Raw genomic sequence first — 27,338 nt, 5'->3', positions numbered from 1 at the left:
TTTTTTTTTTTTTTTTTGAGAGACCGGTCCTTGCTCTCTTGCTCTGTCACCCAGGCTGGAGTGCAGTGGTGTCATCGTAGCCCACTGCAACCCCAAACTCCTGGGCTCAAGAGATCCTCCTGCCTCTACCCAGCAAAGTGCTAGAATTATAGGTGTGGGCCACCATGCCCAGGCTATAAATTGATTTCAATGAAAAACCTCCATGGTGGTATTCTGAATTTATTAATAAATAATCTCCATGAGGCAACAATCACATTCACCTTTCATAAGGGGATTTTCTTAGGCTAAAACAAAATTTTAAAAGTCAAAGTGAAATAATAATAAATCTTTCTGAATGGCAATGATATTTCTGGAAATAGTTGAAAAGAATAATACAGTCTGCTGTATTCACAGAGTTAAAATCCGTAGAAAACTAATTCCAGGGGCCACCATCCCTCTCCAGCTGTCTCTGCCCCTACCCAATGCTGAGAAGCCAGCAGCATCTCCTCTTTATCTAGTTTGCTATTTCTCATCATTGCTGGTTTGGAATTCTGTGCCTGACTTAGAAATGATATGATATCTCGAGAGTTCAATACTTGTTCTATTGTATTCTTTGATTAAAGGGGCTGAGAAGTAAACCCATTATTAAAGCAATGGGGGTTGAGGTGGGGGAAGAAAAAGAACTGGGTTATTATTATTTTTTTAATCACACGCAGTATCCTTCATCTTTATTCCACTACCATTTACCACTCTGAACTTTGGGTCAGGCGGCAGGTAGTTAAGAGCCCGGGCTCTTGGAACAGAGGCCTAGATCTGAATCCTCGCTCCACCAGTTCCTGCCTGTGTGATCCTAATTACTTAATTTCTTTGTGCCCCACTTGTCTTGTCTGTATAATGGGACTAATAATAGTACCTACTTCACAGGGTTTTTGAGGGATTAAATTGAATAAAGTACTCAGTACCGTGTGAAACACACGGTTGTTCAATAAGCAACATTTACTAATATTACTGTTGGTGTGAGGTAAAGAGAAAAAGGGAAAAACAAAAATGGTGATGGGAAAGAAGCAACAGGAAGAAAAGGAGGGGCTCCGGAATGGTGGAGAAAGTGAAACGACAACTTTTGGCCTCCCTCAGTTCGAGTTCTCAAAAGAAGTCACCTGAAACAGCACTGGAAGAGTAATCTAGCTTTTAAAATTTTTGCTCTTTGACACTATTTAAATGCATAACTAATAGGCTTCTAAAACCAAACCCTCACTTTTTTTTCAATTACTATTCTTAGTAGCCACAGGCAGGGGCCATCCTGTATTCAAATGCATCTGTACACTTTCACAAAATCAAATAAAACCAAAGGAAGTAATAACATCGAAGGCATATGTACAAAGGGGAAACAACCCCCTTTCTGATTTGCATGGGAGAATATTTACAACAAAAGTCAGTTCACCTCAGCTGGAAAGAACTGTAAATATCAGATGTAGTCTACGGCACATCTCTGACTTTTCCATTTGGAAAATCTGACATTTAAGTTTGCCAGTCCAGGCAGAGACTGCAGCTAGCTGCTTGCGTAGGCAGGTAACGCCATGCCAGGCAGCAAGTGCCACTTGCTCTCTAAGTCCACCTGGGCACTCAAAAGCACTTTCTCTGAATCCAGTGAGGAGACTGTAGAAGAGTCCTAAAAATGAAGTGCAATCTATTCTCTAGCATCTTTTCTCAAATGGCCAGTATACAGTATACCCATTGAATTGGGGAATAAATAGTAAAATTTTTTTTGTGTGCATGTCTCTGTACCGCCCCCCTCACACCCCCCCAACAAAAGGTAATTATGACCCCTTGGTATTTGAAGCAATAAAAAACAAGTCTTAGGAATCAAGAACATTAAAATGAGTCACTTGTGATGCACCATGAATATCACATATCAGCTCAACACCAAGGGGACCCCTGTTTCTGCAAACTTCCCCCACTCCAAGTTCTGTGCTGAGAGAGAAAAGTGGTCATTGACTAAACCTGATCTTCAATGAGCTCAATCACTGACTCAACAAATGCAGCAGGTGGTCATTCATTGCACAGCTCTTGTTTAAGCTCCAGCTTCAAGCCAGGCATCTTTCGAGGCATGAGGACAGGAAGGGAGGAGAGGCCCACAAACGAGGACAGGACAGGGCCTTCACTCTGCAGCTGCTCACAGCCTAGCGCAATTTGGCTTCAGACTCCAGCTGCACATTGGAATTATCTGGAGAGCTTTAAAAAAGCAAAACCATGACGCCAAGGCCACATCCAGAGGTTCTGGGTCTGGGGTAGTGCTCAGGTAACAGTATTTTTTAAATGCTTCCCAAGCAATTCTAATATAAAGCTGGGGCTTTGATCCTTTGGGTTTCCTGAGAGATGAAAAACATGCAAAAAATTAATTACCACAAAATGAAACACGTGCTATAATTAAGGTGTGTATATTATGCTTAAGGGGAAAAAAGGAAGAAACTACTTAATTAGTTCTAGGGAATTCTGAAAAGCTTCACATAGAGGATGATGGTTGTGCTGGGTTTTGAACAATGAATAAAAAGTCTCCAAGTGAAAGGAACTCCCCAAGAAAAGTTCCAAGAGAGGGAAGAAGATCCTGTTCAAAGGCTGGTAGGTGTGTCAGAGCACAGCACCCCAAGACTCTAGGCAGCTGCGGGTGGATAGAAATGTGGAATTCAGGGTTGGGGGAAGAGGGCAAGAGGAGGCTGGAAGGCAAGTTGGAGTCAACTCAAGGATTGGGCTTTATCCTTTGGGCAACCGAGAAACAGACTGGACGCCATCTATACCTGAAAAGATCATTTCAGCAACCGCGTGCATTGGTCCCCAACCTTTCTGGTACCAGAGACCTGTTTCATGGAAAACAATTTTTCCACAGACAGTGGAGGGGTGATGGTTTTGGGGTGATTCAAGCACATTACACTTATTGTGCACTTTATTTCTATTATTATTACATTGTAATATATAACGACATAATTATATAACTCACCATAGGTTGGGGACCCCTGGTAGAGGATAAAGCGCAAGGGAGAAAGATGGAGAGGAGGGGAGGGGAGAGGGGAGGGGAGGGGAAAGGGGAGGGTTCATGGGACTAGGGCAGCTCACTGAGGCCTCTGAAGTAGCTGGAGCACCACATTTAAGGAGGCCTCACTGTCGGGTGTGACCCTGAACTTGCACAACCCTGAGAGAGAGTGCTTCCTTTCCTCTTGTGCCCCAGGCACCTCACTCTCCTCACCTGGCCCTGGCCCTGGCAGGAAGACCAGCTGAAAGAGTGTCACTGAGCAGACAACTCCGAGCTCAGGGAAGTAAGGATGGTGGCGCGGTCTAAGGCAGGGGCAGCAGATCTGGAGAAGACAGGGAAGGCTGGAGGCATTTTTAGTAGTCAGAGTCTGTAGTTCAGGCTGGGTATGGTGGTTCACACCTGTAATCCCAGCACTTTGGGAGCCCGAGGTGAGAGGATTGCTTGAGGTCAGGAGTTAGAGACCAGCCTGGACAACATATCAAGACTGTCTCCACAAAAAAATAAAAATAGCTAGCTGGGCATGGTGGTGCATGCCTGTAGTCCCAGCTACTTGGGAGGCTGAGCCAGGAGGATCACTGGAGCCTGGGAATTGGAGGTTGTAGTGAGCTGTGATATTGCACCATTGTACTCCAGCCTGGGCAACAAGTGAGACCCTGTCTCAAAAACAAAAAACAAAAAACAAAAAAAAGTACATAGTTCTTATAAACTGATGCATGAGAAGCTAACACTGAGGATCTCAGCTTGGGATAGGTCGTAATACAATTGATAAAGGGAACACAAGAGGAGGGCAGGCCTGAGAGGGGACATGTCTTAAACAAGTGAGGAAGATGTTCACGTAGTAACCCTCACTATACTCCGTGACCAGGGTAGAATAGAACAGAACAGGCAATACAGGCAAGTCTATAAAGCAATGATCAATATAGCTGTCACCAGGAAACGCTTCCTCAAGGAAGCAGTGCTTGAGTTGAGCCTCAAAAACCAAAAAGACTAAAGAGAATAAGAATGTTAGGAGCGCAGTCGGGACGGCATCTTTGCTTCCTTTCCAGCCTTCCCCCCAGCCCTGGGCGAGGCGTGGGGTGGGAAGCACGGGGCGTTGGGAAGGTTCGGAGAGCGAGGCGCCTGGTTGGAGTGGCCGGGTTCCACGTGAGGAGCATAGTTAGGCTGGACGAGTGAGAGAAAATCCTTAAATATCAACCCAAAAACATTTAATTTGCTTACCTAGGCAACAGGGAGCCATTTATGGGTTCCCGAGTGGGGAATGAACGAAATCGAAGCCCTAGTGTGAACAGACCAACACTTTAGAGCAGGATGGGCAAACTTTTTCTATAAAAGGCTAGACAGGAAATATCTTAGACTTTGTGGGCCATATGGACTCTATTGCAGCTACGAAACTCTGCTGTTGCAGAATGAAACCAGGCATAGACAATATGTAAACAAATGGGCATGGCTGTGTTCCTATAAAACTTTATTTACACAAACAGGTGGAGGTTCAGATTCAGCCTGTACGCTGTAGTGTGCGATCCCTGCTTTAGAAGAAAAGTTTGCCTACAGTGGGAAAGTTTGCCTGAGGGTGGATGTGTAATAACTGAACAGGCAGTGGAGATATCTGAGAGGCAATATAAAGCTTAACACCAAGGCTGGGGGCAGGAAAACAAGAAACTTGCTCAGGAGGTGGCAGCATAGCAGGGCAGTTGAGAGCTGGGTGGACCATTGGTTTCTCTGCAAGAATAAATGAAAGAAAGAACGGGAACCCAAGGGTCAACCCTTGAGGAATAGCCACATTTAGAGGGCATGAAGAAAGAGCAGTCAGATAAGGAAGTGTGGACAAGGAAATAAGCAGAGGGTCCAGGTAGAGCAGAGAACATCTCGGAGGAAAAGGAGAAAAGGAAAGGCTGCCCCACAGCACCCAGAGCACGAGAGCTCAGGAAAGACCTCTGGGCTTGTCCCAGAAGAGGTCACTGGCAAGGTCTGACAGAGCACTCTGAGGCCAGTAGGAACGACGAAAGCAGAGAAAAGGAGATTAAAGAGTGGGCAGTGAGAAAATGGTGGCTGGGATGGAGCTAAGAGCAACTGCATTCAGAGGAGCAAGAGGGCTCGACGTCGCTGGACTGGAAGGAACTGGAACAAATGCATCAGTACCGGACACCAGTGAAGACAGAAGAAAGGCAGCAAGCACATTAATACAGACATGATTGCCCTGAAACCACAGCCACAAATATGAGAGACCACAGCAAAGAATTGTGCTACTGAAAAAGTGGGCTGCTTTGGAAGAACAGTGCTATCGTGTGTCTTAATGCCAGAAAATGCACGAAAGCAGTCTCATGAGATGTGTATTAATCTTCTCAAGTTTACGCATAGCTACAGTGAAAGGGTTTTTGTTTTTCACAGAAATCTCTTTTCTGTCAGCACAGTGATCAAACACAGCATAACAAACTAAAAGGAACTGGTATTTTAGAGGGACAGAACAAGAAAACAATCTTTGATCTATGTCCAATGTTAAATCTTTTCATATTTTATAGCAACAGAAAGGCCTGGCAGGGCAAGGACGCTCACTGTGTAAGTCAGGGCGTGTCCAGAGGATGCTGGGACCGTGACCGTGCATGGCAGAGAAACAGGCCTGAAATGATCACACGGTGCTTCACCAACATTGATAGGAAAATAATTGCACAAGTCCTCCAAGACCCCTCTCTTGAAAAATTACCTGTAAGGTTTTTTATTGTTGCTGTTGTTGTTTTTTAAGTTTAGGCAGATATCAAAACAACAAACAGACTAGATCGTAATGGATCCCAGCAAAAGAGAAAATTCAGTAGGCCATCTCCGATGCTCTGATATGACCTTTTGTTTCCCAAAATAGACAGATGCCTCAGTTGTCAGCCCAGAGCAGTGAGTGAGTACGTATCGGTATCGGGATCCACCTTGAACTAATGGATGCTGCTCTTAATCCATTACTGCCGGCAAAGTCAGGTGAATTCAGGGCAGCACTTCTTGAAGCTTGAGATTTATTCTGTCATCAGTGATGAAGCATCACACAGGGACTCCTCAATCCCAAGCTGTCAGAAGCACAAATCGGCATTTCAGGGAAAGTCACCCAAATATTTAGGTGCTGACCCACAGGACCGAAGCTGTTATTTAGCATCTGCTTCTCCGCTTAGGAGGGAAAAATGTGATCACTGAAAAAAGTAGGAATTTTAATCAATTATTATACTATGTGTCAAAAACAACAGCAAAAAAGAATGCTGAATCCTTTTTTTCTCCTCTAAAACCTAAGATATGTTAAAAAAAACAACACACCCAAAACTCCTAGATGTCCCTTAAACACACCATAGTCATTCTTTTCCATGAATCCTTATTCAATTAATCATACATGCGGCATCTTTTTCTTATCCAAATCCTGCACCTTGAACTTCACCTCCACGTTCTTTGTGAAGACACCTAGACTGCTCTGGTTTGCATGGGCAACTTCTACATATTCTCCCTCACAATCTAACTTGTATTATTTGTCAGTGTTTTGTAAGCATCAGTCTTATCGCTATGGCTAATTTATAATTTGGCCCCTGGCAGAAACTGTGTCTTAAGACATCTTATTCTGAAACTCCATGAGACTATACTGTTTATTTCCTAAAACACATTTTTTTTTTTTTTTTTTTGAGACAGAGTCATGCTTTGTCACCCTAGGTAGAGTGCTGTGGCGTCAGCTTAGCACACAGCAACCTCAAACTCCTGGGCTCAAGCGAGCCTCCTGCCTCAGCCTCCCAAGTAACTAGGACTATAAGCGTGCGCCACCACATCCAGCTAATTTTTTCTGTTGTTAGTAGAGATGGGGTCTCGCTCTTGCTCAGGCTGGTCTCGAACTCCTGGTCTCAAGTGATCCTCCCACCTCAGCCTTCCAGAGTCAGAGTGCTAGGATTACAGGTGTGAGCCACTGTGCCCGGTCCCTAAAATGCTTCTAAAAACATCTCATTCACTGGGCTTCCCAGACTATAAGAAATACAGTATTAAGAATCATATATTTTTTTCCACTTTCAGTTTTAAGGAAGATCAAATGGTTTAATTGTTATTAATAATATTTCTTTTTAATAGTACAAATTATTTCAAAAGAAGAACATCAAAAGCAACTCCATGATGGCATAAAATAAACTGTGAGTAGAGCTAGAATGAAGCTAGAAATTTCTCCTTCCTGTTCCTGTCAAGTCTTCTCCAAGTAATCCTAGGAAAGGTTTTTTGAGTTTTTGTTTTATTTTAATGGATGGGTTTTTAAAGTAAGGAAAAGATAGGAGTTAAGTAAATGGGGACCAGGATTGAAGCAGAGGGTGTTTTATAGCTGGCTTGCTTTTAAGGCAGGAGACTTGATCATGATGCAAGGAGAAGAAACACGTACAGAGAGAGCACTTTCTCATCAACAAAAATATATTAATTAGCTCCTAGAGGGAAGCGTACAAGGACATAAACTCCGTGTGCTCTGGAGCATGCCAACTGCAACGTGGCTGATTAATAAAGCTCAGAGACAAGAGGAGACAGAAGAGCAGCTCTTCTTAGGAAACTGGGTAGCAAGCAGATTCACTACCACGATTTTCTACTTGCATAACCATCCTCCCCCAAACCGAGAATCCCCAGGCCCCTTCCGATTTTTCTCATCTTGAGATTTCACAGTGGGGTAAATCAGTAACCACCTAAATCTCAAACATTTAAATCTCAAAGCACTAATCAGACTAAATGTATTCAACTTGGACTCCCTGTGTGTGTTGGGGCAGGGGACAGCATTGTGCATACAGGGTTGTCACAATAACAAATTGCTCCTTGGGGTCAGGCTGGAGCCTCACAGCTGTGTGTGCAGATAAGCCGAGCAGTATTGAGCAGTATCAGGGGTAGGGATCACAGGGCTTTGTGCTGCCTTTACTTTCTCATTCAGACCTCAGGATGACGCCATCGCCACCTGCAACCTGCCCCTTCGGAGGGGCAGTGACAGAGGTGCAGTGGTGCTGTCAGACAAATCTGACAGGCTGGGCTGGTGCCTTTATTCCTGACTCCAACCCTGCCTCTCAGGGCCCCACACACCAACTTTCCCAGAGACACTCTGACTCACTAAATCCCTGGCTTGGTTAGTTTTTATTTCCAAAGTTCTGATTTCAGCTGTTGGAAATAATAAATTTTATGTGATATTCTACATCTTTTGTCTTAATGGTTTAGCAATTTAAAACACAGTTGTAGATAATTTTTCTAAGGTACAGTGCACCCAGGATTGGGGTTAAGAGTTTTCCATCAGCAAATCCAGCCGCACATAGGAAGTTGTCTAGAACGTTGGGGAAATTCTAACACACCCTTCTGTGTTAGATCCAATTTTCTCTTTGCACTTCAACAGTGATGGCTGCCACTAATGTCTAAACATTCACTATCAGATTCAGTGTCAACTTTTCTTCTTAGTTAAAACCATATATATATATATGTGTATATATTCTCCTACTTTAAAGGATAACTTCCCTTTTTAATTGAATTACACCTAATCTCTGGGCCATTTGAGTAAAATCTAACCCTGGTCAGACTTCCTTTTGTTTTACAATAAAGAGCTATATGAGATTAAAACTTGTGTTTCAGGTACCTACCTGTTGTTGGCAAACTCTAGCTTCCCGGGGAGGCTCATTTCACCCCAAAAGGAAGGGCTCTGATTCTGTGAAGGGCAAAATGGAAGCTTTGGAGACTTAAAAATGAGACCAGTGTAGTTGGGGTGGGGAAATGGCCCTTCAATTGGATCATCTCTCTCCTATATAGTGTTTCTCCCACAGCACCCCCTCTCCTCCCCTTCCCCCCAACCTCCTGCCCTCTCCTGCTTCTCTCAAGAACTGTGAGGGGTCTGACATTTTTACCTGACTTGGAAGCTAATAAGTCAGGCTACCAGTTTCATGGGTGCTGCCAGATGACTTGAGACTCTTGGCTCTGAGACAAAGGACTTTAATACTCACAGCAATAGCAGTAACCAGGGTATCAGCATTTGTGCTGACCAAGGAGGCATGGAGCAGGCAGCAGAAGCCTTGGTGTTACGCTAGATAAACAAGAGAATCCCAGCTCATGGGGGTAGGAGACCACATCCAAATTTGGAGACATATATTTAGCTAGTAACAAAGAGTACAAGTCTATAGCAAGGGCTCACAAACTATGTGCTTGTACAGCCTATGAGCTAAGAATGTTTTTTGTTTTTTTTTTTCATCTTTTAAAAGGGCTATAATAAGAATTTGTGACAGAGACCACAGGTGGGCTGCAAAGCTTAAAGCATTTACTATCTGGTCCTTCATAGACAAGTTTGCTCATGCTTGGTCTATAGCATCCTCTGTGCTTAGGGCCCTGGTGGGGAGTGGCAGTCCCATGGCAATGAGGATTCCGGATCTCTCTCTTTCTTGCTCCGTCAGGGCCACAAATGGCAGGCCTATTGGGAGCAAGTACATTATGCGATTATCTTGCTTTCATTATTAACCCCCATCTCCAACATAAACACCAGAGGCAGGTAGAGTTCTTAAAATGGGGTTAAGGGGATGACTGGTTGTCACATCAACATATCTGTGGGCAAAGGTTTTATTGACCAACATCCTTTACGTGCAGTTTGATTTCTAATAGCTGCCACCCAGTGCTCCAGAAGATTATCTCTGACCCTCTCTTGGGAAACCACTTCTTTCCTACCAACCACAATATTTCTCCACAGATCCACACCACTATTCCACCAGCACGGTTCTCACAGCCAGCCAAAGTATCTCGCTACCTAGCAAGCTGATTCATCTAGCGCCACCTTTCTCAATCCCCTCAAATTCCATGTGCTGTTGTTGCTAGGACTGGTTTCCAAGCAGCATCAGCAGTGTCTGGTAACTTCCTTAATTGGTTCCACATGAAGGAACTAGTTAAGAGCATTATTATGCCAACCTTCAGTCAACACAGGATTTATCCAAGCTTTTGCTAATCAGGTAATGGTTTGATGCAGTTGATGGATTCCCCTGGTGCTATGAGGAACATATCAGTTTTATTCTATCTTCTTTCATCCGGTATTTCTCTCAGCTTTAGAAACAAAATCCTAACTGACAAGCCTGAGATAAATACACCTACTTAAGCCTCTGTAATATCCTTAATTCCTAGTTTTTTACCATCCTGCCCCCCCGCCCCCCCACCAACTAAGAGGGTTCCTGCAAATGTTACATCATGTCTAGATGCTAAGTACAGTGCACTACTCACACAGACCTGAGCCAGTCTTGTCACATCAGTAAATTGAAATGACAGCCATCATATTGTCACAGCGATTCTGGGAATCTGAGTGCCCCTAAATGGAGCCACCAGCCAGATTTCACCAACTGCTCAACATCTTGTGTTCCTGGATGAATTCATTTCCAGCATACATTCAGGACTCTCCTCCAAAGGGTTTGAAGGGATAACTATTCATTCTTCTTCTACTTTGCCCAATAAAATGCATTTTATACTTTCATTTTGTTATATTTTTCTTTCGTGCCCAGGTAGGACTGTCTGACTCAGGGACCCTGTTAAGTCAGCAATACTTTATATAACAGTTCATTAATTAATATTGAAAAATAGGGGAGGCCTGCTAGGGGACTTACCCCAGCTCCATTAGCACCAAATGAGGTCTTCAAGATGAATGTTACGCCAGGAGAATTAGTTAAGCGATGGTCTCTATAGGGCAGTCTTAGCAACAGAAGAGCAGGAGAGGGGATTTTCTCGTCAGGGTTAAATCTGTCACTGGACTGTCCCTGGAACATCATGTCAGAACTACTAAAACTCCTATAACCTACATATTCTCAGAGAAGGGAGATTCTTTTATATTTTTATGAGAAATTCTGGTGAGAACCTTTGTTCTTTGAACTTTATAATGCATACTTAGCAGAATGTAATTTAGGAGAGAGAAATGAGGGCTGACAAGGAAGGGAAGATACACGCACCTCAGGGCGTAGAGAAAGCGAAGTGAGGGGCCGAGAGAGCAAGGCAGCATAAGGAGTGCAGGGAACCCTCCGCCTCTGGGGCATCTGGTCAAAGATCACCATTACCCTTCCTGACGCCTTTTCCAAATGGAGATTAAAAATTTCATGAGCATTTTTTCTGCTTCTGTTTAGGCCAACATGGTTAAATATAGTAAAGGAGTTCCACACATTACTCTCTGACCTGTAACCACGGCAATGAGGGGTCCAGGGTGAGTCGTTATGGTGGGCCCGAGGGGTCCGGCAGCAATTATAGTTGAGCAAGCATGGGGTTGAGTCAGCTAGAGTGAGGAGTGTCAGATAGGGCCAGAGGATGCAGAGTCCTGGAGGTCAGAGAGGGCCAGCAAGGGCTGCCCTGGCAGAAGGAAACTTCCAGCAAATGACAGTCAAGCCCTCCCCATGCAGGACTGGGATTAGGTGCCTCTGGGCCATGGATTTTGATTCTGCCTAGAAAAGGTCAGTGGTTTATGTTCAGGGTCAAGAGGACCAAGGGTGATCGGACATCTGTAAACATTTAGACAGGAAACGCAGGGACCCTTCCACTAACAGGTCCCAATCAAGGTTTGCAAATGATTGGATTTTGTCGCAAGGAGAAAGCAATCAGAGGCTATATCCAATAATGTAGGTTCCATGACTTCCGCCTCAAGAATAGGAGCTGTTTCCTCTGTTCCACATACTGAATTTCTGAATTTCCTATATCATTTCAGGACCAAAAAGTGGCATGAAGTGCTTTCTCGAGGTCGGAATTAAAAACAAAAAACCTGGATATAACTCAGCTGATAAAGATTGGGATTCTGCTTCCTGGGTCTGAAGTCTCTTCCCCACCGGCCACTCAGCGGAGCCAAACTGCAGGGCTTCATATCCAGCCTCTGACACTGATTTAGCCCTCGGACCTTGGACAAATTAACTAACCTCTCTGGCCATCAGTTTCATCATTTGTAAAATAGGGATAATCATAGTATCTTCCTCATAGGGTTACTATGAAAATAAAATGAGTTAAACCATATAGAGTGCTTAGAACTGTATCTGGCACATAGTAAAACCTATTTGCCAGTATTATTATCCTAGGTTTACCCATCGTAAAGGCAAGCTAATGCTGTCCACCTCTAGCTCGTGAAAATAACATGAATGCGCACACTCACGGCAGCCTGGGGCTCTCCCCCTTCATTCTGATCAGTCACATTCAAGGCTAGGAAGACACACAGCCTAGGAGGATAAAGGGCTGGAAGGGCCCCGAGAAACTGAGTCAAGACATTCATTTTACAGATGAGAAAACTAAAGCTAAAACTTGCTATGTCCCAGAGTTAATCTGGCAATAGAACAAGGAGGAGAATTCAGTAAGGTAAATTTTTCAGGGTCTGAAGGTACAGGTCCACACACTAAGATAAGGTGGCTGCCAGGTCAGCATTGCCATTATGTATTGTCAGCCCAGTCTGTTCTTTGCAGTAGTATGATCAAATGTGAAAATGTCTTGAGCTCTGCAGAAGAGGGTCACCATGAAATTGTGTTAGGGTTGGCTAAGGGTGGGGCACAAACATGATACACACCTCATTCAAATAAAATTGGCCTGGCTTGGCTTCCTTTCGCTGCTCTAATTCTGCTCCATCTACGTCAAGTGTAGAGGGGACCTTCTGTGTCATGGAACCCCACACCCAAGCACCCTCTCCTAGAAGGAGGACCCTTTACTGGCAAACTTGAACTTGAACACTGGAGTCTATCAAATGGGAAAATAGCTCTGCTGTTGAAAGCTTGAGCCTGTGGAGTTGAAGAGAGTGAGCTTTGTGGATACCTAAAGAAGAGTTCTGTTGTTATGCAATATAGTCCAAATCATTTCAGTCCCACTTCGTGTGGAGGGAGCAGAAATGGTGGGCCACACGTGGCTGCATTCCCAAACTGAAAAGTGAGAGCAGAAAAATCTCAATAAAATATCTGAGGCAGCAATTAATAGATGCCAGCTGCTTACCGGTTTGATCCTAGCTCACAGATATTCATGTAACCAACTCCATGAACAAATTTCAAGGACCCCTATATGTTTTTTCTATTCCTTTCCCTTAACTAACTACTTGACCTTTTGAGTTGTTTCCCATAAATGATTGATTTTCTGTAAGGTAAAGGAGTTGAGACTCTGAGGCTTCCTGATGCCAGGACTTGCAACCTGCCCGAAGACATGTGGCCCCTCCTTAGAAAGTCCATGCTCTCCATCAGTTGGAGAGATGGATTTGAGGCAGTTTCTCCCATTCTGACAGGATGGCTGTCATATGAAAAATTCCTTTCTTCCTTGCAAATCCTTGTCGTCTCAATGATTGAATCTTTATGTGACGAGCAACTGGACCTAGATCAAAACCTCCTTACAGTTTTGACAACATTTGCAGGAGTTACTCACCATAACATCAAATGATGAATTCTACAAAACTGCCTTTTATTTTAATTTGTTGCAAGTTCCATTCCTTCTATCACTTTACAATCAGATCTGGGACAAGCAAAGATGTCTGGTTTCTCAAATAGGGGTTTGATGGTTCTAATTATAAATTTGGAATTAAGAAGCCTGGTTTCTATTTCTCCTTCCTTCTTTTCCACCATTAAAAGGCTTTGGAATTTGAGCCAAATCACCACATTCCACACTGCAGGGATGTGGAATACTGCTATATTAGGTCAATGGATAGGAATTTCCCTTACTTTGAAAAAATACCTAAAACTCTTACCCACGAGGGTATTCCCACCGCCCCCCCTTGCCATCATTTTTATTCTGGGCATGATCTTGACACAAGATACCACAGGACAGAAATAATATCAGGAGACTCAGGGAGAACAGTGACCCCAAGGCCCAGGACAAGTTGGGCAGGTGGCAGGAACTCCAGGCTTTTATCATTCACCACCTTCCTTACTGATCTTCCTTTTTGGCTACACCTAATTCTAGATTGTTTGCTGGTCCTGGGCATATCTCTGATGTAGTCTCACTTCCTGGTATGGTGTGAAGCATGTGCACAGCCCTCCCTCTCAAACTCAGTTCCCACTCTGTCCTGCAGCCTCCCAAACCTCTGCCCAGTTTGCTCCCAGTTCCTGAATCTACTCAGCTACTGGCTTGATCTTTTTGACTTTGGTCTTACCTAACAACAAACAAACAAATGCAGCTTGATAGATATTATTTATACTACCTAAAAAATTACAGGAACAAACAATACATACAACTGGTAGGTGTCAAGGGCATTATCATGAGTGAAAAAAAAGCCAATCTCAAAGGTTAAATACTATATGATTCCATTTCTATAACTTTCTCAAAGGAAAAACATTATAGAGATGGAGAACAGATTAATGGTTGAATGGGGTAAGGGCTGGGGACAGGGTATAACTATAAAGGGGTAAATGGAACAATCTGGACCTTGATTGTATGGTGAGGTTACATAAATCTGTATATGTGATAAGATTTCTTTTTTTTTTTTTCTTTTTGTAGAGATGAGTCCTCACTATATTGCCCAGGTTGGTCTCAAACTCCTGGCCTCAAGCAATTCTCCAGCCTTGGCCTCCCAAAGTGCTGGAATTACAGGCATGAGCCACCACACCCGGCCTTTTTTCTTAAAACTATACCCCTCCTCTGAAACAAACAAACAAAACAAAAACCAAAAAAACAAAAAACAAAACCAAAAGTGAAATCCAAATAAAGTCTGTATTTGAGTAAACAGTTATTATACTGTTGTTAATTTCCTGGTTTGGACAATGCACGAGGGTTATGTAAGATAGTATCACTGGGGGAAGCTGCATGAAGGGTAAACAGGACTCTCTGTACTATTATTGCAATTCCTTGTGAGTCTTAAACTATTAAAAAATATATTTTATATATATTTATATATATACACATACACATACACATACACACATACACACACACACACAGTCAGTCCTCTGTATTCATGGGTATCACATCTGTGGATTTGGCCAACTGTGGATACAAAATATTTTTAAAAAATAGATGGTTGCATCTGTACATGTACAGACATCTGAACATGTACAGACTTTTTTTCTTGTCATTATTCCCTAAACAATACAGTAAAACAACAATTTACATAGCGTTTGCATTGTATCAGGTATTAAAAGTAATCTAGAGATGATCTAAAGTATATAGGAGTATGTACATAGGTTCTGTGCAAATACTACATCACATTTTATATAAAGGACTCAAGTATCTGTGGATTTTGGTAACTGTGGGGTCCTAGAACCAATCCCCACAGATACTGAGGGATGACTGTGTATATGTGTGTAGGTATACATGTGTGTGTATATATATCTCCTTAACAGTAAGGCCATGAGTCCCATCCCCAGCAGTAGCACATCTTAAAGGATAAAAAATGACAAGGAGAGTGCCAAAATCATAATTCATTTTCATGGCATTCTTTTTTTTTTAATAGAGACAGGGTGTCTCTCTGTCACCCAGGCTAGTGTGCAGCGGCATGATGGTAGCTCAATGCAGCCTTAAACTCTTGGGCTCCAGTGATCCTCCTGTCTCAGCCTCCTAGGTATCTGAGACTACAGGCATGCACCACTATTCCCAGCTAATTCTTAAAATTTTTTTTTGTAGAGATAGGGTCTTACTATGTTGCCCAGGCTGGTCTTGAACTCCTGGCCTCAAATGATCTTCCTACCTCAGCCTCCCAAAGCAGTGGGATTACAGGCATCAGCCACCACGCCTGGCCATGGCATTCTGAATAAAAATACTAAATACTAAGTTGAAAAAGTCTTGCTATGAAAAAAAAACAAAAAACTAGCTAAGTCAGAGGATTTAATCTGTGATGTCTTCAGCTGGCAGAATTCAAATTGTATGCACATAAAATTGAGGTGACACAAATTAAATTTGTCGCATCACTCAAATCTGGCTGGTTTTTCCTTTGGCAATTGTTTTCTACAACGTAGTTTTTATTCTATTGTATACAGTGTAAATGTCTTCCTGACATGAACAACAGTCCCTAATGTACATGACTATTGTGTGGAAAAATGATCTTGAGACTACCTGGAAAAGGAAAAAGGTAATTCTCTAAGAATTCATGAGTTTCTGAAAGGTATCAAAGGAGCCAGAGTAAAATAACCCTTACTATTTCTAAATAACATTAGAGTATTTAAAGGAAACACGGCAACTTAAAAACAAATTATTCTCACATGACGTGCATGCCTCAGGGCTTTAAGAAAAGAGGTAGTTAGGGTTTTTCACTTGACAACTGAGTTAAGGCATAAACAGTCCTCATCTTTGTCTGCTGAAAGAAGGGCAGATGCAGGCGAATAAACATTTTCTCGATTCTCAGAAGACAGTAGGGTGAAAGTATTTATGGCATACCTATTGAACGTGAGAACTGTAGGAGGGGCGACTGCCAGTCGGGAAACTCCAACATCCATGTGTGCCCCACTGTACCTACCCCAAGGGCTCAGGAGACACTTATCTTTGCATCTGCAGAGATTCTTCCATGTGCACTCATACAGAAACTCAAGAGGAATATATATTAATAAAAGTTCATTCCTTCTGCTGAGCAGAAGGAGGAAAGTATGAGGTTCAAGAATCCAGAGGTGTTGACCTCACAGCAGAACATCTATAATAATGGGGCATCACAGGTCTAATTTGGTTTTCATTATGAAAATTCTTAGTGCTTGATCTGTGTGAGCAAAAGAGCTCAAAGAGGAGAAGAGGATCTGCCGGTGAGGCTGGAAGGCAGGGCTCGGCAGGGTCAGGATAACACCACTAAGTAAAGTACCTGGGACCAGTAATGTGGGTTACAAATTAGCTGGCATGGTAGCACCTTTCAGACCTCAAACCTGAAACTCTGGTTCATGGGAAACATCATTCATAAGCAGAGCTAATTTGTACCATGCAAGCTTAATGCATAAATATTGATTCGCAGAGAGAATAGCTGGCTATAGTCTACCATGTACACATTCATTTGTTCATTCAATCATTATTCCACAAACATATTTTGAGTAATAACTATGTGCCAGGCCCTATACTGCCAGGAACTGTGCCAAGCACAGGTGACTCAAGGATGAATAAACACAGAGCAACCAAAGGACATTTCCTGGGGGAGATGAATTTGACATTGGTTTGGAGGTGTCCGAGGGCAGAGAAGCCTCTAAACTGGATATCTCCAAACTCTAGTTCAGTGAGGTATTCATAAGTGTTTTATGAAATAAAGGGCTTCATTATAGGCTCTTCACTTTGAAAATGTTGTATCCATTGTCTCCATTTAGCATATTAAAGGCTCTGAGAAGTCCTGCAGTAAAGAGATCTAACAAACTTCAATACCTTACAGGATTCAGTTTGGAGAATACTGCTGTCAGGACTACACACTGCTAAAGAGGTGGAGGAAATGCATCCATAGTGAGAAGACAGGATCAAGCAAGTCAGGGCTCAACTCATCTAAGTCAGTGAAATCTCCAGAAATGTCATGGCTATATCCAATTATGTGATAGGATGGCATGTGAAATGTATGCAGCACTTTTTACTAACTTTCCTCTGCTTAAAATACATAGAGATGATTCATCTTTCACCAGATCTTAGCATCACAGAGGCTGGAGCTGATAAGATTGTTAGGATGCATCTGATACAATCCAGATGAATCTGGACAGATGAGTCTGGACTAAGGCAACCAGTGACCTGGCTAGTAAGAAACCTTGATTCCCAGCCCAAAGGCCCCAGTGAATCAGTACCTGTCTTTTATTTGCTCTCTACAGCATTCAGTGTACCGTGGGTGCTATTGTCATTACTAAGTCATTAAAATGAGTTACAATATTTCTAGCATCACAACATCAAAAATCAGAACAATAATAAAATATACAGCCATTTCCTTGGGAGCATTCATTGAACATTTCAGAAAAAAAAACCAAAACAGTCAAGTGTACTAGGGCTAAAGAGTTAATACTGCTTCAACCTCAAGATATTATTATCTGACCGTGTCCCCTCCCATTACCACGTCAATGAGAATTTTTTTTATACTTTGGTGTTGCTATAATTTTATTAACCTACTGGCTCATAGAACTTATAACTCTGAAAATAGCTTTTTTTCCCTTTCTAAGCCAAACATATCCAAGAGCCTCAGTCTAAAGACTATAAATAGCCAGAGTAAAGTGATCAGTGACATGGAAATGTAGGCTACAGCTAATAGAACTGAGTAACAGGTTTAATTTTAAATTGGAGAACTAGGTGATAAGATCCCACTACTTTACTGCTTCTGTCCTGGATTTTATATAATTAAAATGGCACTGTTCACAGGAATATATACAGATATACTTGGCCTAACTTTACAAGTCAAGCAATCTCCCAAGCAACCTTATATGCCTACTCTTGTTTTTTCGTAAAAAGCTTTATTGAGATATAGTTCACATACTATCCAATTCACCCATGTAAAGGGTAAAATCCAACTGTTTTTAGTATATTAGCAGATATGTGCAACTATCACCACATTCATATTTGGAACATTTTCATCATTTTGAAAAGAAACCTCCTACCTTTTAGTTGTCATCTCCTTCCCCCATCCTCTCATCCCTCTCAGCCCTGAGCAACAATCTACTTTCTGTCTCTATAGCTTTGTCTATTCTGGACGTTTCATATAATTGGAATGATATAATATGTGGTCTTTTGTGACTGGCTTCTTTCCCTTAGCATAATATTTTCAAGGTTAATTTAGGTTGCAGTACTTCATTCTTTTCATGGCCAAGTAATATCCTATTGTATAAATATACACCACATTTATTTATCCATTTGTTGGTTTATGGACATTTTAACCTTTGGGCTATTATGAATAATGTTGCTATAGACATTTGTGTAGTTTTTGCATGGACTTTTGTTTTCATTTCTCTCAGGTATGTATCTAGAAGTAGAATTGCCAGGTCATATTATAACTCTATAATTCACTGTGTGAGGAACTGCTAGCATGTTTTCCAAAGTGGCTGCAACATTTTACATTCATAACAGCAGTGCATGAGGGTTCCAATTTCTCCAAATCCTTGTCAATACTTATTATTATCTGACTTTTTGATTCTAGCCATCCTAGTGGGCATGAAATGGTATCTTATCTGGTTTTGACTTACATTTCTTGATAACGAATGATGCCAAGCATCTTTATGTGTGCTTCCTTGCTTTCCAGATTTGGAAATCTTCCTTGGAAAAATAACTTTTCAGGTTCCTTGCCAATTTTTTTTTTTTTTCGAGACAGAGACTTGCTTTGTTGCCTGGGCTAGAGTGAGTGCTGTGGCGTCAGCCTAGCTCACAGCAACCTCAAACTCCTGGGCTTAAGCAATCCTCCTGTCTCAGCCTCCTGACTAGCTGAGACTACAGGCATGCGCCACCATGCCCGGCTAATTTTTTCTATATATATTTTTAGTTGGTCAGATAATTTCTTTCTATTTTTTAGTAGAGACGGGGTCTCAATCTTGCTCAGGCTGGTCTCAAACTCCTGACCTCAAGCAATCCACCCACCTCAGCCTGCCAGAGTGCTAGGATTACAGGCATGAGCCACCGCACCTGGCCCATGCCATTTTTTAAAGTGGATTATTTGCTTTTTTATTAAGTGGTAAGAGTTCTTTATATATTCTGGATACAGTCCCTTATCAGATCTAGAAGTTGCAAATATTTTCTCCCATTCTGTGGCCTGTCTTTTCACTTTATTGCTTTGAAGCACAAAATGTTTAAATTTTGATAAAGCCCAGTTTATTTATACTTTTCTTGCATGCATTTTGATGTTATATTTCAGAATCCTTTGCCAATCAAAGGTCATGATGATTTCATTTTCTTCTAAGAGTTCTATAGTTTCACTTCTTACATTTAAGTCTTTGATTCATTTTGAGTTAATCTTTACACACATTGTGAGATAAGGGTCCAACTTCATTTTTTGCATGTAGTTATCTAGTGGTCCCAGTATCATTTGTTGAAAAGACTATTTTTTCCACATTGGCTGGTCCTAGCATTTCTGTCAAAAATCAAAAATCAATTAACCATAAATGTATGTTTATTTCTGGATTCTCATTTTTTCTCCTGAGGCAGGAGGATGGCTTGAGCCCAGGAGTTTGAGGTTGTAGCGAGCTATGATCGCACCACTGCACCCTAGCCTGGGCAACAGAGCAAGACCCTGTCTTAACTAACTAAATGGAATTGTTTCCTTAATATCATTTTCAGATCGTTCATAGCTAATGTAGCTACAGTTGAGCTTATATCTCCAATGAAACTGCCAAATTTGTCCCAAATGACTTTCACCATAACCTTCACTGTTTGGGGTAGCACTCTTAGGCATGAATTTCCCCATATTTTGTTGTAAACAAAGTCAGTTCCTTTAGTAAGATACTGGGAATTCTCAGTTTTACAATCTACCTTTCCCTAGGCAAAATCTCTGAGCTAGGGCTCTGGAGCTGGGGCTGCAGACAATGGTATGCTTTTCACTGAGTGACACCCCTACTCTTGTAACTGAATTGTCAGTGATGGGAGGGCAGTATTCTAGGGTCTTCTCATCTTGCCTCTCCCTGTGTGAAACTACAGCACTTCAAAGCAAGGGCAAGGGTAACTGAGGCCCCAGTATTCTCAGCATGCCATGCCCAAGGTAGTGCCTCTGTCCTATGGTTGGAGGCTGGATGAAAGAAGGAACCTTGTACCTTTGGGCTACATTTGCTTGGAACTTAGCCTGAGCAACAGGTTGCTGAGGGCAGGATGAGAAATGCTGACATACTCTCCCTCCCAGGAAGACAGCTCTCCAATTAGGAGCTGGGGTAGAAGGAGCTCTCTGTTCTTGGCTGTACCAGCATGGAGTGAAATTTCCATCTCTCAGAGTTTGGAGTGGGGAAGAAAGGTGGAGGTCTTGGTTCAAATACCACAAACTCCCATCTTTGTTACTGATTTTTAGTAGATTTTTTTTGAATAAATATTCCTTCATTTGCTGAATGTCCATATGGCCACTTCCAGAGACTTTAAGTGTTTGGTTTCTTGTTCTTTTAATAATTTTCACAGTTTTGTGGTAGGAGCAGGTCCACAGAACTCATGCTATTATGGTGGAAGTGAAACATTCATGTTTCCTCTCAAGGGTTCCAGGTGCCCATAGAGTCTGCAGTGCAAATTCTGCTATGTGTGCTCTGGAGTGTGATGGAGGTAGAACTCAGTGTGAATTTTGATTCGGATGATAGACGCCATCCAGTGATTCCATCCCCACTAAACAAATGCATAAATTTCCTGTGGGAAAAATCCTGCTCCAAACAAAGATGTTCAAGGTATCTTAAATCTGCAGCTCCCAATGGCCCCTGGCCACTGTCACCAACTTCCCCCACATTCAGATCAGGCCATCACTGGTTTCATGCATCAACAGAAGGAGACGGCAAGTTAATATGAAGGGAGCAAAGGGAGAAGGCAGGAAGTAAAGCTGAGTGACCCTTGAGGACAGTATTAGTACTGACAGCCACGAAAGAAAAGGGAGGGAACATGGCATTTTGGGCAGGTGAGTGTCTGGCTCTCTGGCAGCAGGTTGACAATGAGTGGGAGATGTATTTATTAGTACCGTTCTAGTCCTAGGTGCTTTTCATACGTCGTCATTAATCCTCACAGCATCTCTCTAAGGTGACAAATTTGTAGTCCATCCTTTCTTTACTTTGTAGTCCATGACTACCGACAGGTCACTAATGGAGCCTGAGAGCCTTTACTCTGTTGATTCTTGTCTTCACGCTGACATCCCGGGTCAGGAGCTGAGGATGAGAGCCTCTGGGAAAGTGAGGATCATAGGGTTTTTGTTTTTTTTTTTTTTTTTGAAACATACTCTTGCTCTGTTGCCCTGAGTGCCATGGTGTCAGCCTAGCTCACAGCCACCTCAAACTCCTGGGCTGAAGTGATCCTCCTGCCTCAGCCTCCCAAGTAGCTGGGACTACAGGCACACACCACGACGCCTGGCTAATTTTTCTATTTTCAGTAGAGACGGGGTCTCGCCCTTGCTCAGGCTGGTCTCAAACTCCCAAGCTCAAGGGATTCTCCCACCTCGGCCTCCTAGACTGCTAGGACTACAGGCATGAGCCACCATGCCCGGCCTCATAGGTTTTTTTTTAATCTGCAAGATGAAGAATACTATTTATTTTCTTTTTATAGAGTAGTAAATTGAAGCTCACAGCTCCTAAATGACAGATCTAGGATTCAATTCCAGCTCTGCCTCAAAGCCTTTGTCTCTTCTGTGCTTCTTTCTTGCACATCCTAATGGAAATATACAAGACATTCAAAGCCACAGGTCCTCGTCAGAAAAGCCTAGGGTTGCTTCTATTAAATCTTTCCAGTCCTGCCCTTGTCCTCTCAGAACACCAATCATTCCTTCTTTAGAGTCTCCCTGGTATAGGTGCCCTAATTTGTCACATGTCTGTTTCCCTCTCTGGCTTGTAAGCTCCCAAGAACAGGGATCATATCTTTGCAACTTCACCACCTAGTCTGGAACCTGGAACAGAGAACACACTAAGTAAGTGTCTGCTGGATGACTGAGTAAAGAAAGGCAATTTGTGGCTGGGCGCAGTGGCTCACGCCTGTAATCCTAGCACTCTGGGAGGCCAAGGTGGGTGGATCGCTCGAGGTCAGGAGTTCGAGACCAGCCTGAGCAAGAGCGAGACCTCGCCTCTACTAAAAATAGAAAGAAATTATCTGGCCAACTAAAAATATATATAGAAAAAGTTAGCTGGGCGTGGTGGTGCATGCCTGTAGTCCCAGCTACTCGGGAGGCTGAGACAGTAGGATCGCTTGAGCCCAGGAGTTTGAGGTTGCTGTGAGCTAGGCTGACACCATGGCACTCTAGCCCGGGCAACAGAGTGAGACTCTGTCTCAAAAAAAAAAAAAAAAAAGAAAGGCAATTTGAGTCATGAAATACACACAGATAACAAAGCACCAGAGGCTAACTCTTGCGAAGTCCCTCTTTAGGAGGTAGAGAGGAGGATACAGGAGCAATATTAGGAGATCTGAGAGACATCGAGAAGGATGCTGAGCTACCAGGAAGATCCAACTTCAGGAAGGATGGGGTGGTCAACATTTTATTGGGCTCAGCCTCCCAACAGGTTCCCTCCAGACTCAAGTCAATCCACTAAGATGAGAGGAAGCGTAGGAAAGAGGCCAAAATTCCTACGAACTCCTTTCAGAGGCTGAGCTGGAGAAAGTCCTGGGGGTCTCTATCAAAAACAAGCACCTCAAGACACCCCAGTGGGTTTGGAAGAAGCAACCTTCCCCAGGCTGGGGAGAACCTGGCAATATCCTGGCCTTGCCTGGGTTTCCCCAAGGCTTCAGAGTGGGCCATCCAGGAGATGCACTCCTGTGTAGTGGCTGTAGTATTTATTTTTATCTGAGGGAGAAATAATGGCATCTCTAGGGGAACAATTCACTGTCTTTTGACTGTGAACACATGACCCACGATCCTACGCGTCATGTAACGTGCAGGTACCAGTCTGCAGGGGTAAACATCACATGAAAACAGCCACGTTGCTGCCTCGTCCCCCCGTTACAGAGGTCGTGGGCCCGGTGCTGGGAGGTGCTGGGAGGCGCTGGGGGACAGGAAGCTTCTTTACTGACCCAGCAGAAAGTTGTAGTGTGTGATGTCAGAGGATCCCCTGACGTGAGCCAGCTCAAACCAAGGGAAGAGGTGATCAACAGGCGGCTGCCTTCCCCCTCCACACACCTGCCCTGGGCAATGCTGTACCACTTTATAATTGCTATTTGACTACCGAAATGTTAACGCTTCAGCAAAGATCATTTTATTGTTGAATCCAGAGGCACCTGTGACTGATACAGTTTTCAATTTGGAAAAATAAACAAAATGCGACAGAGCAGCTGACCCCATCTGTTCCCGTTTTGCCCATTTATCTCCCATATATTTATATCCCAGATGTGATTATTGGCACATAATGACACAGAAGTACTAGATAATGGCTACAAATACGCAAAATTCCCCCTGCAGAAGATGATTAATATTGTTTCAGCTGCTCTAGTCTAAGGTGTAATTATGTTATTAGAAGTATTATCCAAAAACAAATATGCCAAAGAAACTTATTAATATAAGCAATTTTTAAACACTGATTTGTTTTCTTCCCTTTAAAAACATACATCCAAATTGAGTTGGGCAGTTAATCTGACTCTGACGTCTGTCCCTTCCACCCTCTGGAGCAGCTTTCCTGTGGCCCTGTCAGAGTCCTTTTCCCAGTCCCTCCTCCCGCCCAAGCACTCATCAGCCACGCCCACCCGCTCCTGCCTGATGCCCTCTCTGCTCTGGGCTTCCAGGCATCTCAGACTTTCCCTACCTTCAAACCATTTACTTTATGACTTCTCTCCTCTCACCCCCTAAAGCATTCACTGAAGATCTGTCTCTAGCCCCTCTCTTTCCTGTGGGCTCTGTGGCACCTCTATTTCGAGGTCCCTCAGACCAGAGACATCTATTTCCCCATCGGCTCCAGTAGCCACTTCCGAATGCGTTCTGGGCAGTTTCTCTTGAGCATCCTGGTTGGCAACTCAAACTCACCAAAAGTTCACTGGGCACCGCTTGCCACCCAAGCTCTGCTGCATGCTAAGGGTAGTCTGCGAGGAAGACACATTCAGTTCTTGTCCTTACAGTCCAGGGTAAGCAAACTTCTTTCCGACATGTGGGCTCCCCCCTCCGCCCCACCAAACCCATGACTCCAAACTCTAACGAAGGCACAACATCCAGAGCCAAAGGACACATTCCTCCCCCTGCTCCCAGAGCTCATGGCTGTTAAGGTCCAGAAATTTGCTGACAAACACCTTCACCTCTCCATCACCCACAGACAGGCCCGCGTCACCTAACAGCTGGACTGTTCCAGATGTGCCCCACCAGATTCTCCTGCCTCGAGCTCGTCCCTCTCCGATCTGTTCCACACACAGCAGTCTTCCAGACATCTCACCATGTCACTCTTCTGCTCACATGTCAGTCGCTCCCCACTGGCACTGGAGTAACTACATGTAAAGCTCTCTATGAACAGGTAGGTCCCAATGCACCTGTCTAATTGCTTACCTCTGTATGCCCCACTTCAGCATAACTGAACCATAGTCCATTTACAATACTCAATCCAAGACTTTCATGCTTTTGTGCCTTTGCTCAGCTTGTTCTGTCTCCCAGAATCACCCTCTCCCCAGCCCCATCTCTGCAAGTCCAAATTCGACCCCCAACTCAAAGCATGGCTCCTGAAGCTTTTTAAAAATCCAGGCCAGGCGCAGTGGCTCACGCCTGTAATCCTAGCACTCTGGGATGCCGAGGCAGGAGGATCCTTTGAGCTCAGGAATTCAAGACCAGTCTGAGCAAGAATGAGACCCTATCTCTACTAAAAATAGAAAAAATTAGCCGGGCATGGTGGTGCATGCCTATAGTCCCAGCTGCTCTGGAGGCTGAGGCAGGAGGATTGCTTGAGCCCAGGAGTTTGAGGCTGCAGTGAGCTAAGCTGACGCCACGGCACTCTAGTCTGGGCAACAGAGCAAGACTCTGTCTCAAAAAAAATAATCCACTCCTCCCTCAAACAGAATGAATCCCTCAGGCCTCCTGCTCCCGTACCATTTTAACAACAAGCATCTTGTGCACAGAGTTTGTATTTGGTTGATCTTTGTGTTTGCCACGCAACACAGTGCAGCATCTCACACGACTCAGTAAGGATCTGATGAATGAATGGACGGGTCCTGGCGGTGTTCTTCAGTGTGAGACCTGCTAAGTTTTGAAAAGCGGTATTCCACGAAGATGTCTCTAATCTAGCCTCCATTCATCTCACAACTACGATTAGAAAATAGATAGATATTAAATAAACAGATAAAGGACACTCAGAAGCTGACCTCCTGTCACCTCCCTAAACTGCTTCCGTTTGGGTGTTTCCTGAAGCGATTCCCATGGCAGGACTTTGCCCCTGTGGGCAGATTAGTTAACTCTTCCAGTTTTCAGTCAGTTCTTTGACACAGTTGTACCTTTAAAATTTCTGATCTAAATAGATTCTGCTGAGTAAACTAAGATACTCAGAAAAACCATTTAATTTCATATAGCTAAGAAGAGGAGAAAACCGAAGGAATCACATTATAATTTTATCACCACGACTCTGGCACTGAGCAACAATTTCCACGAAGCCGAGTCACACTGTGCCCTGCACATCTGGAGTCCATTCTGGGATTCACAGCAGTAAATATGGTCACGGACTGATGTCCCCCCACTGTGCAGAAGAAAGACCGGTGCAAATAAGCCAATACCCATTGCGCACAGAAAACAATGTGTATCCCTCAGCTGTCAATAAGGCATTTACTTTTTAGAAAAAAAACATTTCTCAAAAAGGGCACATAAGACACCCTTTGTATAATACAAGGATGTTACTGCATATTGTGGAGAATAAGAAAAACACTTCCACTTATATCCCCCAATTGTGTAAAATCATAACACCATTTTATAATCTTCATCATCACAACTATTGGGGATGCTGCTGCTCCTTGGCCGGGGGGGCCTAGGACGGTGCTACTCAAAGTGGGGTTCACAGCCAGCAGCCTCAGTATCCTTAGGAGCTGGTCAGCATGAAGAATCACAGGCCCTGCCGCAGGTCTGCACCAGCAAAACCTGCACTTCAGCAATAACCGCAGGTGACTCGTATGCACAGTTATGTCTGGGAAGCCCTGGTCTAGGTCATGGTGTTTCTGAAACTTCCCTTTGAATAACAACCACTTGGCATGCTCATGAGACATACATCACACATGCAGTTTCCCAGGCCCCTCCCCTAGCACTGATTCAGAAGGTCTAGGATTGGATGCGATTCCGATTAAATGAGATAATGAAATTAATATGATTGATATGACGATGCCTGGCACATGAATGGCAAAACACAAACTCTAGTCTCTCCTCCCTCCTGCCAGTTAAATTTGGATTTCAGATAAAAGATAAATAATTTTTTTGTATAAGTATGTCCCAAATAGTGCATGAGACATACTAAAAAATTATTCTATTATTTCTCTCATTCAAATTGAGCTGGGTTTGAAAACATTAGAGACACAGCAAATAGAACAAATTGAACTGGGCATCCTATATTTCATCTGGCAACCCTGACTACCCCTAACCTTGGAATATCTGGGGGAGGAGAGTGAGTGGCAGGTAAGATTGGAAAAATAGATTAGGCCCAGATTGTGCAGAGTTTTGAATGCCACTCACAAGAGTTTACATCTATCTGTATACTAACTAGCCAAGGTGTGATGTGACCTGAGCCCGCCTGAGGCCTTCTGGCATGCCCAGAATTAACCTGCACTCCCTCGGGAAGAAAGCTACAGGAGCAGCTGCCACTGACAATGAACTGAGGCCACACTGGGATCCGGATCCCTGTGAAACTTCAAGACACAGGGTAGGAAAAGTTGCCCTGTTATTACCTGCCTG

At 43.3% G+C, this 27,338-nt stretch overlaps 1 protein-coding gene across 1 annotated transcript in view; it reads right to left on the bottom strand.

Moving 5' to 3' along the window:
• SV2C (synaptic vesicle glycoprotein 2C) overlaps positions 1–27,338 on the bottom strand; it is a 150,357-nt gene that overhangs the window by 110,214 nt on the left and 12,805 nt on the right. The window lies entirely within an intron of this gene.

Source organism: Eulemur rufifrons, chromosome 17 (genome assembly GCF_041146395.1).
Source record: "Eulemur rufifrons isolate Redbay chromosome 17, OSU_ERuf_1, whole genome shotgun sequence".
In the NCBI taxonomy this organism is placed as follows: Eukaryota; Metazoa; Chordata; class Mammalia; order Primates; family Lemuridae; genus Eulemur; species Eulemur rufifrons.
The sequence above is the reverse complement of the archived record's forward strand: the minus strand, read 5'-3'. Positions and strand labels throughout refer to the sequence as shown.